Source organism: Cupressus sempervirens, chromosome 2 (genome assembly GCF_028749045.1).
Source record: "Cupressus sempervirens isolate cs-2001-9-10 chromosome 2, ASM2874904v1, whole genome shotgun sequence".
Classification (NCBI taxonomy): Eukaryota; Viridiplantae; Streptophyta; class Pinopsida; order Cupressales; family Cupressaceae; genus Cupressus; species Cupressus sempervirens.
Window position 1 is genome coordinate 634,147,156 of NC_143119.1, and position 14,970 is coordinate 634,162,125.

Sequence of the window (14,970 nt, forward strand, 5' to 3'; positions counted from 1 at the left end):
GAATGGTTTAATACTAGTTTTAATTGAATATTTTATTAATTACTTTATTAATAATATATTTTTAATGAAGTAAATTGATAATTATAATTCAATTGGGGAGATTGATTATTTTTAATAAAATCAAATTTTGTTATATGGTCCAGTTTTATATGAAAATAACTTCTAATACTAGGGAAATTTTATGTCTTTTGAAATTTGAAAACCTTAGTAATTATGACACTTTGGAAATGAAAACTGAAACCCTATTTATATATCAAACCTTTGTGTTTTGAAAAGAAAATGAACTGTGTTAAATTTCTTGATGAGATGTATGTTGTATTTCATGTTGGGGTTCAAGTTTGATTTAGTACGTTGACTAGTCAGGATGTTTACCAGAGGCTTGCTAGGGGTTTTTGTTCTGAGATGATGCTATGGCTATTATTCGGTTACAATCTTTTATACCTGACCATGGTGATGTATTCACAAATTTCTATGATGAGTTTTGATCAGTTGCTTGTTAGTGCTTTCTACTTGCTTGTATAGAGCTGAGGTGAATGGTGTGATTATCTTGGTGTAACCTTTGAGTTTCGATCAGTCACCTTTTGATGATTTCCTGTTTCTTTTATAGGACTGAGGTGATTATTGTGATTTATCTATAGGTGCTTTCTAGCTGCTTGCATAAGATTGAGGTAAATATTGTGATTTTTCTTTAGATGCCTTGTAGTTGCTTGCAAAGGGTTGAGGTGAAATTTGTGATTTTTATGAGTTGTACTTTTCATGAGCTTAGGGTAGGTTATCTATGTGTATGTTGGGAAGTGGCTTGCCATGGAGGTCGGAGCCCTAAAGAGGTTGCTTGGGTAACCCATTGTAAGTTGTTTTAATAAGTGATAACATTTCATTGAATGGGTTTAAAATAAATGAATAAGCGTCAGTGTTTTTCCTCACCCCTGCCTTGAGTGCTAGTACATGCTAGGATGGGAGTAGAGAGGATGCTTGGTTGTGACCTTGCTTCGTTAGTATGCCTTGTTTGTACAAATGGATATCGATGCCACATAGAGACACTAAGGGGTTGAAGTCCAGAGAGGTTGCTAGGGTAACCTTAGAGTTGGCTCATGCAATGACATACTCTTTGAGATAGATTTCTATCACATGTTTCCTTGACTTAGATGTTGGTTATGAATTGTGGATTAATATTTGTATAGAACTTGAGATTATCTCCTCAACATGGTGGGAGTGGGCCATTTAGGTTCCATGAGGTTGGGTGGTAGTGTTTCTTATACCATTGAGATCTAACAGCTGGATGTTGTTTCTGGATGTACTTGTGCAGTTGTTTCCTTTCATTTTGATCTTGCGTTTTTGATGGATGGTTATATTCTATTGTATTGTATGTGATTATTAGAGATCTTATGAGATGGTTTATTTAGTCACAATGTATATTCTTTGAGCTTTTCATACCCTATGACTTGTACATCAGATGATTAAGCATTTTTGGTTAAGCCATATGGCATCTTATGTAATTTTTATACTATTTAATTGGATTCACACTTGTGGTTATTTTATGAAGTGGATTTTTTTATGTATCAGATGTAGTATTAATAAAGCTTGTGTGTGTGTGTGTGTGTGTGTGTGTGTGTGTGTGTGTGTGTGTGTGTGTGTGTGAGAGAGAGAGAGAGAGAGAGAGAGAGAGTCAACGTCATGGAACCCTTAAGACATGTAATCTATTCATGGATGGTTATATGTATGTTAGTCGATGCTTCCACTATGTTATCTCTTGTTGTTTTTTAATCTTTCAAAAAAAAAGTTTGGAAAACTTAGTGAAACTTTAGGTTAATTTCTTTTGGGTTCCCTGGTGGGGTGTTAAATCCAGGATCTCCTTTTATAAGGATCGATCTCTCTTTGTAATAACAACAATCAATACATTGTTTTACTCAATTGAAAATTCTCTTTTGCACATAAAAAATGTTTTTTCTTTCATGGATCTCTAAATTCAAGCCTCCATAGCTTCTCTCTTTCTGTGGTAAGGTTTTCATGCAAGTGATTCTTGGGAGTTTTGGGTTGAGCTTTCCTCAACTTCAACACATTATAAAGGAGGACTTGATCAACAAGGTTTTGGTATGAAGAGTTAAGCTATGCAAACTTAGATTTATATTCATGGATGTGTTTAGATGCTACATCTATGTTTGCTTATATTGATATAAAGAATTGGATGAGTTACAATTGATTTAGTGACATCTAGTAGCAAACCAGTGTGCGAGAAATAGTTTACTGGCAATTCAATTGTATTTGATAAGTGAGATGGAATGAAGGTAAGTGGGCTTAGATCTTGGTTGAAGACATGTTTGCGATAGAAAATGCTAGAGATTATTTTGTGATAGTTTTGTTGAAGTGTAACATGTGATATGTTCACTAGCAACCTAGTCTTCTAATAAAACTAATTTTAGAAGTCGTAAAGTATGTTGTAGCATGTGAAACTTAATTGTAATATCATATTGAGGTCTTATATTGCTCATTGCATGTTGGGAACATCCTCAAAGGATGACTCAATTAATTATTAAGATAAGGTATAAAGGAAAGGTTGTTTCCTTGATAATACATTGCATTATGATGATGCAGATGTGGTTATAGGATGCAAGTTTGGGAATGTTAGTTTGTATAGACATTATGTCCACATGAGCTATTTTCCAGTACCTCATGTCAATAACCCCACTAGCTTCAGAAAACATTGTAGCTCATGTCAACAAATAAAATAATTTTTAAAAAGATTTTTAAAAGAGTTTTTTTTTTTTTTAAATGCAAAAGCTTCCAAACTTCCTTTACTAACTCAAAATTTCAAGATATATTCTACTTTATAATTCATGAAACAACTAAACTTCAAACATTCTAACAAAAAAAGAGTAACGAGTGCATATGTCAGGAAGTCCCCTCCATAGAACTCAACCTTACAACATACTAGCACTTGCAACTATAAGAGGTTCAAGGGATAAGCCGATAAAGTATTTCATGAATTTTAACTCTACTGACATTAAAAACACAATATGTCTAACGAGAATTTGTTAAAAGTTCAACAATAAGAAAAAATTTATGAGTGTAAATTTTTATGTATATTTACATAAGGAACATAGTACTAATATGGAAAAGTTTTGATTATTAGATCTAGTGAGAAGATAGAAAAGAAATACTTGAAAATGCAAACATGATATATTGAAAGTAAGTAGTTGGGAGTTGAGGGTAATTTTTTTGCATTATTTATAATCATGGAGCACCACCATTCATGTTAAAGAAAATATTATTAGTCTACATGAGGATCATCACGATGAAGAGAGTCAAAGGAGTTATTATTCCTTTGACTCTCTTCATCTTGATGACATATCATAGAGTTTGACTTGAGATTTTGATGCTAAAGCCTTGATTTTTTTTTTCAGAAACTAGTATATCTTAACTTCAATTCTTTTGCATGTTTAACAACTAGAATTTTATTCTACTTTTGAAATATATTATTAAAATGTATTAGAGTTGAGTCTCTATTTGACACATGTTAGGGGATTCCAACTACCTTAACTTTCCAATTGTTGTTTGAAATCAAATGGAGAATTAATTCCACATGCACCACACATTGAGGATTTTACTTGAAATAATAAATGTGATATCTTTCATTCTTAGGGGGTAGGTTCTTCCAGTATGTTAGGTGTTCCTAATAGTGTTATCTAGAAAACATGTTTCTAACATATCAAGGAGTTGAGTCCAATCATGTTTGCATAAGCTTATTATAGGTAAACTTTAGAGTAGTTTGTGATGCAAATCTTTAACCATGTAAAGCATTAAGTCAAACAAAAGTACATGCATTAGATTTTAGTCATCATGTTATATTGTTGGATGCATATCCTCTATAGCCTTAGGAGGCAAAAAATGTGGGCGTCCATAAAATCGAGTAGGTATGCAACTCAAAATATTTATATATTTATATATCTTTAATGTTTGGGCTATATTAAAATTCATTTATTTCAAATCAAGTAATCCATGGTTTCTTTAATTGGGTAGAAAGCAAGGAATCACTTCCTTATAGATTTCATCAATGTCCCTCAGATTGTTTCATTTATATTAGTTATTTGATTTCTGGTGCATTATATTTAGTTTTGTGTCTTTGACCATGAACACATTTTTGATTCTTGTATACAGATCCCACTTATGTAGTGGTTCAAGTTCCTCATAGTAATGGAGCACATGAAGATATGAAAAAGTGCTTTGCAAGTTGGTGTGTTGATTTCATGAACAATGTAGGTAATAAATGATGAAGTAGTTCATGTTTATTCACAAATTAATTACCTGATCTATTGGTATGTAGAATAGTCCGGTACAAGAGAAGGAAAATGAAGAAGATTTACTCACCTCTATTGGAGTCACTTTCATTGTGGTTTGAGTGGATTCATATATGCCACCTTACACATTTGATAAAAGAATGGCATTACTAGTTATTCATTATATTTTGAGAGTGGTAAAATGTAATATTCATATTATTTAAATAAATATTGAATTTTTTGAAATAATATTTTTAAAATAATAATAGGAAATAAATAATTATATATAAGTTGAACGAGATGAATTAATACACAATAGATTTATTTGTCTTTTTAAATTTATTTAAGAATTCTATGATTATGTTTAAGTTTAAGTTTGCAATAATTTTTTAAATTTTTTTTAATAATTCTTAATATTTAATTAATTATATATTTAGGTATATTTTAATTAATATTTCATTTATAAAACTAATAATCGTGTCTTAGATAAAGTTAAATAAGATGAAGTTGTAGTAGAAATTATGTTTTAGTGTTTACAATTAAGATTATAGTTAGAGTTAAGATTTACATCATAGCTAGATTTAAGATTGTTATAGAATTATGATGTTGTTTAAGATTAGTATTATGTCAAAATAAATAGACTATTTTTTAAAATTGACAATTCAAATATCTTCATACATTACAAGATTCCATAAAATGTTATAACTTATTTAATATTAATTTTATCATAGTTAGTTTGACATATTGTATGAAATTATTTTAAAACATGAACATTAATATACTTATACACTTATATTGTTAATATTATTATTACAAAAAATTAAAAGATGCTTAAGATAGTGTACATATGTAATAAAACCTAAAATGAATATAAGCACCAAATCTTCATGTAATAAAAATCAATATATGTAGTTAATATTAAAAAGTGAAGGATATAAATAAATAAATAATTAAATAAATAAATATATGAAATTAAAAAAATTAAAAGAAATTATAGTCTAAAACATTGTCAAAATAAAATATATAACCAATACTTCACCTAAATAAATTATTTTTTAAACTAAAGTAAGAAAGAAAACATATATATGAATATATCATAAATTTATTAAAAACATAAATTTTTTAGAAGCTTATTCTAATTTTAGAATTAAATATAATTGAAATATTAATGAAAACAATTAGATTTTTTTTTTTAGATCAGTAAGAGGTTGAAGCCAAGACTAATTGTTATGTGTTGTGATTAATTATTATCATTATTTATTACGCCGAGAGGCGTTCTATACAGCCACAACACGGCAGTTACAATGTCAATAAAAAAGAAAATGCCAGCTGTGGGCTGCGGAGTAAGGCAGCAAGACTGCCTGTCAGCGGCAGTTACTGCCGCCCCTGAAATGCATGTCAGAGGTGGCAGTAACTGCCGCTGACAGGCAGTCTTGCAGCCACATAAAACAACGCCACATGGGGTGGCGGGGGTGATGGCCTGTAACCCCATTTTATTTTATTTTTAAATATTTTTTTTTCAACGAAACAGATAACGTGGCAGGTTAATGTATTTTTTTTAAAATATTTTTTTTTTGAAAAAAATAGATAACGACATGTAGACACTTTTTTTTAAAATTTCGTTGTGTAATATTGTCTTATTGACATTTTTTAGTAATTAATTTGAATTTTGTAGAGGAGTGGAGGAGTGGAGATGTGGAATTTGAAGAGTTCCTTTAGTGAAAATTGAATAGTTTTTTCGTGGGAGATGAAGAGTTTTTTCTTTGATTATAAAACACTCATATCCTCTCATTTTTGCTCTTCATTCGTAGAAGAACATATTTGCAGAAGACAGGGTTTGAGTAAAGCTTTCATTGCTCTTGAGAGGTAGAGCAAACTTTTTTGGGAAGAAGAAAGGGAGATACATCATTTAGAAAACCATTTTACATTTGAAGATCAACAAGGAGATCCAAAAAGCAAAGTAAGCTTTTTGTTAAATTTTTTTTCCCTATTAAGTTTTATTTTGCATTTTGATTATTATCTCCATTTAGAATAGTAGTTACACTATTTACATTTAGTTGTAATTTATTTGTTATATGACATTTCTTAATTTTTACATTGTTCTATACAAAATTACATTTGCATGTTTCATGCATTATTGTTTTTCATATTTTTCAATGTATTTTTTAGATTAATCTTGTATTTATTTTCCATAATATTTCATATGGATGGCAATGCCGCCATATCAATATATTTTATTTTTTAAAAAAGTGATTATAAATTTAATGATTACTATTTTCATTTGCAAAAGTAGTTTGATTTATAATAGTTTTTTATTAAGATTAGTATATTAATATTCTGAATTAGATTACTATTTTGCTTAAAATAGTTTTGTACTTTACATTTAGATTATAATTAATCATAACATATTAATATTTGAAAAGTGGATGGCAATGCCGCCATTTTTCAAATATTTTATTAAAATGCCAGTTTATTTATTTTTAAATATAAAAACTTAATTTTATAATTTTAATTTTGTTACTTGAAAATTAGAGTAGCCATATATTTTATTTTAATTTATGCTTTTTTTTTTCATGCAATTTTTAAATAATAAATATTAACTTTTAGGCATCAATCTTTAAAGAATGGAAGGTAATGCCGCCATTTTTAAAATATTATAATAGTAAGCAATTTATTATAATGTTAACTATATCTCAACATATTTCTAATGTTTTCATTAAGAGTAGTATATTGATTTAGAGTATCATTCTAAATTAGATTACTATTTCAATTATAATAGTTTTGTAATTTACATTTAGATTAAAATTAATCTTTACATATTAACATTTGAAAAGTGGATGGCAATGCCGCCATTTTCCAAATATTTTATTAAAATACCAATTTATTTATTTTTAAATAAGAAAAACGAGACTTATACTTTTAATTTTGTTGCATAACCATATATTTATTTTAATTTATGTTTCTTTTTTATATGCAATTTTAAAAGAACAAATATTAAATTTTAGGCATTAATCTTTATACTGACACATTAGAATGTAAATCACTGATATTATTTTTATACTAGCTATGGTGAGACCTAGGTTAAATTTTGAATCAGAGGAGGCAAGAAGAGAATACCAAAGGCAATATCAAAGAGAATATCGCAGAGAATACCGTAGACGTCAACAACAACAACAACAACAACAAACAGAAAAGGAAAGAGAACAACAAAGAATAACATTAAATCAAAGAAACGAGCAAAGTTATGGTAGAAGAAGGTCTGAAGTGTCAGTTGCACAACTAGAGAATGATGAAAGAGAGCACATAAATGTACAAAGAAACAATCGTCAACGTACTTCTGAGAGGGTCCTTCGAGATGTACAAACATCTGAAGTACAACATGTTGAAGTGCAACCAAGTGACATACATGAACGTCGTACATAAGCAAACAATCAACTAAATGTTGAGTATGAAGGGTCTCCATCTGTAGAACGTGTCCCAGAAACACCACAACATGGAAGTCAAATCCATGTGAATCATGAATTAGAAGCTGAGAGAGAAAACATGCCCAACCCAAATGGTATGCTTCAATCTGAATTTAGAAGATTCCAAATGCAGTTTAGATATCAGATAGATAGTTTGAAAACACCAAAAATGTGTTATGTTTGTCAGGAGTCATATGCAGGAATGAAAGTATATCGCACCAGTGAGGGTCCAATATGTAATAAGTGTCGTCAAGAGATAGGAATTCATAGGTTTTCATCTTCAAATAATATGGATCCGGGATGTCAACCACTAGAGCTTGCAAATTTAACTCAGGTTGAAGAGATGTTGATTGCACGTGTAAATCCTATATTGCAAGTTACACATGCAACTGGCAGTCAGTATAAGTATAAAGGACATACCATTAGTTTTCCCCAACACATTGAACAGTTATCAAAAGTCTTGCCACACACAATTGATCATTTACCAATCATTATTGTTCGAAGAAGGGATCAATGTGGTACACGATATAACTTTACTGTGAATAGAGATCGTGTGTATAGAGCATTAAAATACAAAGTTGAAAATGATAAATTCTATGTAGATGTTAGGATAGATGAAAGCGCTCTTAATGACCTTCCTACAAATACAGATGAGAATATTTTTCATATATTAAAGACAGTGCACATGGAGTTTGATTCTGATGCAAATGAAGTTGTATTCCTAGGTCCTCTCATGGAGATAGACGAAGGTAATATAATTGAGCACACAAACTCTATGGCTTCAAGGCCACCTAATGCTCAAAGGGAAATGGAATTAATTCATGCTTGGGTTAATAATCCTGATGCAGTTTCGTTTGCTTTAATTGAGTGGCCATCTATAGGTGCATCACCTATCAATGAGTATGTCACAGCTGGGTTGTTGGATATGGCTTTCCCAACATTATTTCCAGATGGAAGTTGTGATTGGTTAGAGCCTAGAATGAGACGAGTATACTTGCATGAATTTGTAAAGCATTTGATCAAATACAGGGATCACCGCTTTGGAAAACATCCACGGTTTAGGTATTTTGTGCAAAACATGGTAATGAGACATCGTGCACAAAGTTCAGCATCTATTTTTGCAAAAAGGAGCTTTCATGAAATGCCAATAACTATTAATGAATTACGTGAACATATGGAGAATATTCCATGTAATAATCTTGCAGATAGGCTAATGCGGTTCGGAACAACTCTAAGAGGAACAAGGTCATATTGGGCAAAAAATAAAGCAGAATTAACTGACTTGCTTGACCAGATTGGGACACCTACAATTTTCTTCACATTAAGTGCAACTGATATGCAATGGCCTGATTTGCATGCACTAATGCCTGGTACACCACCTACTGATCCACAAGAGGCTCAAAAATGGAGAAGGCAGAATATCATCGACTATCCACATATAGTCACTTATTACATGCACTTAAGGAATACAATGTTCAGGAAAGAAATACTTCAAAAAGGTATGAAAGTAAAGGACTTTTGGTGTAGATATGAGTGGCAACATCGTGGTTCACCTCATGTTCATGGCTTCTTATGGCTCGAAGGGGCACCAAATATGGACACTATTAATTGGTCAAATGAGGATGAACGAAAAACTGCAGAGAGATATTTTGACTCCATTATTCATGCATGGAATCCTAGACATGATCCACATCAAAGAAATATACAAGTAAGTTTCATATTATAAATCAATTAAATATTAATATATGTTTCTCACCTCAATCCAATAGAATAATATATAATTTTTCATTTTTAGGTCTTCCAGAATTTTGGTCAGCATCCATGCCTCAAGAATACAACACAACTTGCTGAGATGGATATAGATCAAGATTATGAACAGATACTCAATTGTGTTGAAAGACACACGGTTTGTAAGGAGGGAGCATGCCTTCGTAAAAAAAGAGGACACATGGTTTGCAGGTTAATCAATTTTTTAAAAAAATTATATCTAAATTATTTATTTCACCTTTTTCAACAAGTTGGATTGACAAGATATGTATTCACCAATGTTTTAGGTATAATGCTCCTTGGCAATTGAATTTGGAGGGATCAAAGTTATATACAGATGTAGATTCAAGTGAGAAAAAATTTGAACCAGCAAGAAATGATGATAGAGTTAATACACACAATCGGTACATACTACAATTGTGGAGGGCGAATGTTGATTGGCAACCTGTCCTTTCAAGACATGCAATTATCAAATATATTGCAAAGTATGCAGCAAAATCAGAGAGAAGCTCTGAAACATATCAACAAATGTTGATGCGAATTTCAAATCTTGAAAATCCTGATGATTTAGCATCACGGGCATATAGAAAGCTTCTAACAGAGACAGTTATAGAAAGAGATATTGGAGCTCAAGGAACATGCCATATGTTATTAGAACTTCCATTGGTGGAGAGTAGTAGAAAGTTTGTCAATCTAAATGTCTCACATGAAGTTTTCAAACCAGTGGTAATCAATAATGATAGAAATGAGGAAGAACTCACAAAATCTTTTGTTGATGGTTATAAAACAAGACCACTTTGTATGGAAGGTATTAGTTTGATTGATGCAGCAAGGTCTTGGTTATATAATCCTAAAAGAAGAGGAGATAATAAATGGGGGCCAAGAAACAAAGCAGCTATTGTTAGAGTTTTTCCTAGGTATTTTTCTATTCCTCCACGAGATTCTGATAAGTGGGTAGACTTTTGTTTGTTTGAGTTGTTACTATACAAACCTTTTCGTAATGTCGAGAGAGACATTGGTCATGATAATGATACTATAGTAGCAAATTGGTCCTCACTCAATTATAATCCTTGGCATGTCCAAAGGCAAGAACATGCACAAAATAATGAACCTTCAAGTGATTCAGAGACAGAAGATAATGGAGTCATTCAAGAAAATACTACAGAACATGAGTGGGAAATAATATCTGGGTTACATCGTGGTCAACATATGCTAGTTTCTGAAATTGACATGTTGGGAAGAAGAGATATTGATAGAAATACAAATTGGTGTAGTGCATATCAAAGTGAAGAGGAGACAATCCGAGCAATAAATTTCATACCTGAAATGAAAAAGCATGGATGTCTTATGTATGATGATATTCCACAATGTATCAATTTTACAACTCTTAGTGACAAGCAACAAAAGGCAGATGACATTATTCTGAAGCACTACCATAGCAATCAAGTGGGAAATCCTTTATTTATGATAATTCAAGGAACAACAGGAATAGGAAAGTCTCATCTAATTGGCGCCATCAATCAATCTTTTCAGATGGCATCGATGGCAAATCCTTCTCCTCTTCTATTGCTTGCACCAACTGGAGTTGCAGCTTTCAATATAGGAGCATCTACAATTCATTCAAAGTTGAGGATTCCAATTACAGATTTTTCCCAACTACAAGGGACAAGACTTACAAGCTTTCAACAAGAGATGTAAAATATCAAATATATATTGATTGATGAAATGAGCTTCATTGGCCAAAACATGCTGGAAAATATAGATAGTCGACTTAGAGAAGCCTTCCCGCATAAAGCACACATAAGCTTTGGAGGTATCCCTTTCCATACATCACATGGTGTTATTAATGTCTTTTGATTCTTATTAAGATTAGCCATATAGAATGTATACCTTTTGATTTCACTTTATGTGCATAACTAAAAATTTTGCAACTATCTTTCAGGTGTATCTATTATTTTAGTTGGTGATTTGGGGCAATTACCTCCTGTTAATGATAAACCAGCATATGATAGCAATAGGCGGGCAAAGTTATTATGGCAGGAATTCAAGATAGTGGTTACACTAGATAAAGTATTTAGGCAAGATGGAGAAAACATCCAACAACAAAGATTTCGTCAACTTCTCACAAATGTCAGAGATGCAAATCCACAAATAGATGACTGGAACTTGCTTATGACACGAACACCTATAAGGTTAGATGTTGTAAGCAATGATGATTTTGATAAGGCAGTGCATTTATTCTCTACAAATGACAATGTTCATAACCATAACATGAGGATGTTGTATTCTTTAAGACATCCAGTTGCACGTAGCCTTGCAACCAAGTCAAGCAATGGTAATCGAAATGAAGAATTATCAAGCGAAGAACTTGATATTGAGTTATTGATTAGTAACAATGCAAGAGTAATGTTGACTACAAATCTATGGATACAAGCTGGTCTTGTGAATGGATCATTGGGATATATCAGAAATATTGTCTACAAACCAGGAACTGCTCCACCTGAGCCACCAACATATGTTACAGTTCAATTTGATAATTACTCTGGAGTACCATTTGATGATCACCATCCAAACATAATACCAATAGCACCACTGCAGAGGGGTAGGACCTTCCAACTACCACTAAGGTTGGCATGGGCGTTGACTATTCACAAATCTCAAGGGCTCACTCTTTCAAAAGCCACAATTGACATAGGTCCAAGAGAAAGAGTAGGATTGACATTTGTGGCCATATCTCGTGTTAAGTCACTCGAAGGTTTGAGGATAATGCCACCTTTTACATATGACCGCTATGAGAAAATGAAAAGTGGGAAACAACTTTCAAAGAGAAAAGCAGAAGAATGTAGACTGAGAAATCTTGAAAATCATTGATGCTTTTAGACATATTATTTAATAATAAAGATTTATTTGTTCTACTACATTATGTGATCATCATCGTCAACTATTATGCTGTTATTCTTATTATGCACATTGATACTCCATATTCCACGGTTAATGAAAACTATAATTGGATATGCTCAATCTGACATGAAAACCTTATTATTTGTACATTTTAATGGTTGCAAGTTCCATTAGGCTGATATTTCATTTTACTAATTCTCTAATTTGTAAATTTAACTATGATCATCACTTGGGTCCTCAAATTAAGGTTATAATATTAATTCTAATCATAAAGACATTGTCCAATTGAAATAAATCATAATGTTTTTGCTTCATGACTTTCAACCAATACATTGCTACTCGATATTTCAAATCTATGTTTGTCTATTCTTCAGTATCCATGAATGGTCATAATATTACCATGTTTCAATACTCAAAGTTTCATTACAAATTTTAGTACAATTTGGTTTTTATATTCATTTTCTCCATACTTGATTGTACTAAGTGACCTGTTCTATTTTTTCAAAACCATTATTCATTTAAAATTTATATACCTCTCATTAAGTATACATTTGTTCTTCTTTTTTTATTCGTGATGATGCTATCTAAAATTGTTTTCCATCATTTTTTCAGGCATGGAAGCCTCTAATACACAATCAAGCATTGTCGACACTAGCCCAACTTCTTCTGTACAGTCAAATCATTTTTTTGAGACAGAGTTTCAGAAGTGTGCACGCATAATTAAACAGTGTTGTACAACTATGGTAGAAGCACTTCAGAATGCAGCTTTATCTATTGATCATGTACAAGAGATAGAGATAATGGAGATGGAAGATGTTGCCAAATATGTACGTAACACATCTACAAAAGTAGATGCGTTTCCATCCATGATGAAAGAGGTCTATGATGATCATATTACAAACAAAGGTCGTAATACAATTTTAATATCTGAAGAATATGTGATGTACTTACATCATTATGGAGAGCTATACACATGGTCCATATGATGATTTCACATTTTTCAAATCTTCACTTATTACTTTATCCAGATAATTGTACTAGGAGATATTATTCTCCTTCCATCTATGTATCGAAATAATAAATAAACGATTTAACTTTTTATCTCAAATTCTTCTCAACTATACTTCCAAATATTTGAAATGCTTTTTGTTGACCTTTTTTTTTGTATTATTAAAGATTTTACATGAGATATATCATTAATATGTTGATCATTAAATTCTGTTCTATTAACCCACTCTAAAGCATAATATTCATTTTATACTCATTTTAAGTGTAATCATTACCTCAATAATGTTTAGTACTCCTTCATTGTACACTATTCATGCTAAGCATAATTAACATTAATTAATTGTATATTTATAAATGTAACTAATAAAGTTATAAAACTACATAAGGAACATTTTAATCCTTATATTGTTCTATTATGCTAATAGGCATGTGTAAGGAGAACGAGCTACCCTCCTAAATGTAATTCTAAACATAACAATAACCGTAACTTTGACCGTGGTCCTACTTCTCCCCTAACTCTAATCCTAACCATAATTCTAATGCTTTGTCTACCCCTAACTCAAACTATAACCCTAACTCAGATTCTAACCATAAACCTAATCCTAACCCTAACCCCTACCCTAACCTTTTATGTACCCTTATCTCTAACCCTAATTGTAATGCTAAACTTAACCTTGACCCTATCTCTAACCCTAACCCTAACCCTAACCCCAATCCTAACCCTAACCTTAACCTTAACTCTAATCCTAACACTAACACTAACCCTACCCCTACCCCTAACTCTAACTCTAAATATAACTCTACCATAATTATAATATAACCCTAACCCTAACCCTAACTTTAATGCTGACTGAAACCCTAACCCTAACCCTAACCTTAATTCTAAACTTAACCTTGACTCAAACTCGTATCTTAACCTTAACCCTGATGTAACTCTATACATATCCCTAACTCAATATGTAAAACTAACACTAACCATAACCCTAAATCTAATCCTTTCTCTACCCCTTTCTCTAACTCCAACCATAATCATAACCATAACCGAAACCCTACCGTACCCCAAACTCTAACCGCGAATCTAACTCTACCATAATTGTACTTTAATATTAGCCCTAGCCCTAACCCTAAATCTATCCTTAAAGTTGACTCAAAACTTTAACGTTAACCCTAACTCTAACATTAACCCTAATCATAATATTTAATCTTTTTGAAACTCTAACCCTAACCCTAACCCTGACTGTAACCCTCCCCCTACCTCTAATTGTAGCCCTAAATCTAACTCTACCATAATTGGACTTTAACTCTAACCCTAGCAATTATTTTAACCCTAATCATAATATTAAATGTCTTTGTAACTCCAACCCTAACCCTAACCCTAACTATAAGCCTACCTCTACCTCTAATTGTGGTCCTAAATCTAACTCTACCATAATTGGACTTTAACTCTACCCCTAAAAATTATTTTAACCCTAAAGGTAACTCTAACCCTAACCCTTTCTATACACCTATCTCCAACCCTGACCCTAACTCTAATTCCAACCCTAACACTAACACTG

General features: G+C 31.6%; 1 long non-coding RNA gene across 1 annotated transcript; it reads left to right on the forward strand.

Moving 5' to 3' along the window:
- Window positions 1–6,002: 6,002 nt before the first annotated feature.
- LOC149574965 (uncharacterized) lies at window positions 6,003–13,514 on the forward strand. The gene is made up of 2 exons (XR_016359665.1): window positions 6,003–6,234; window positions 13,019–13,514. It is a non-coding gene; the product is annotated as an uncharacterized LOC149574965 (long non-coding RNA).
- Window positions 13,515–14,970: the final 1,456 nt, after the last annotated feature.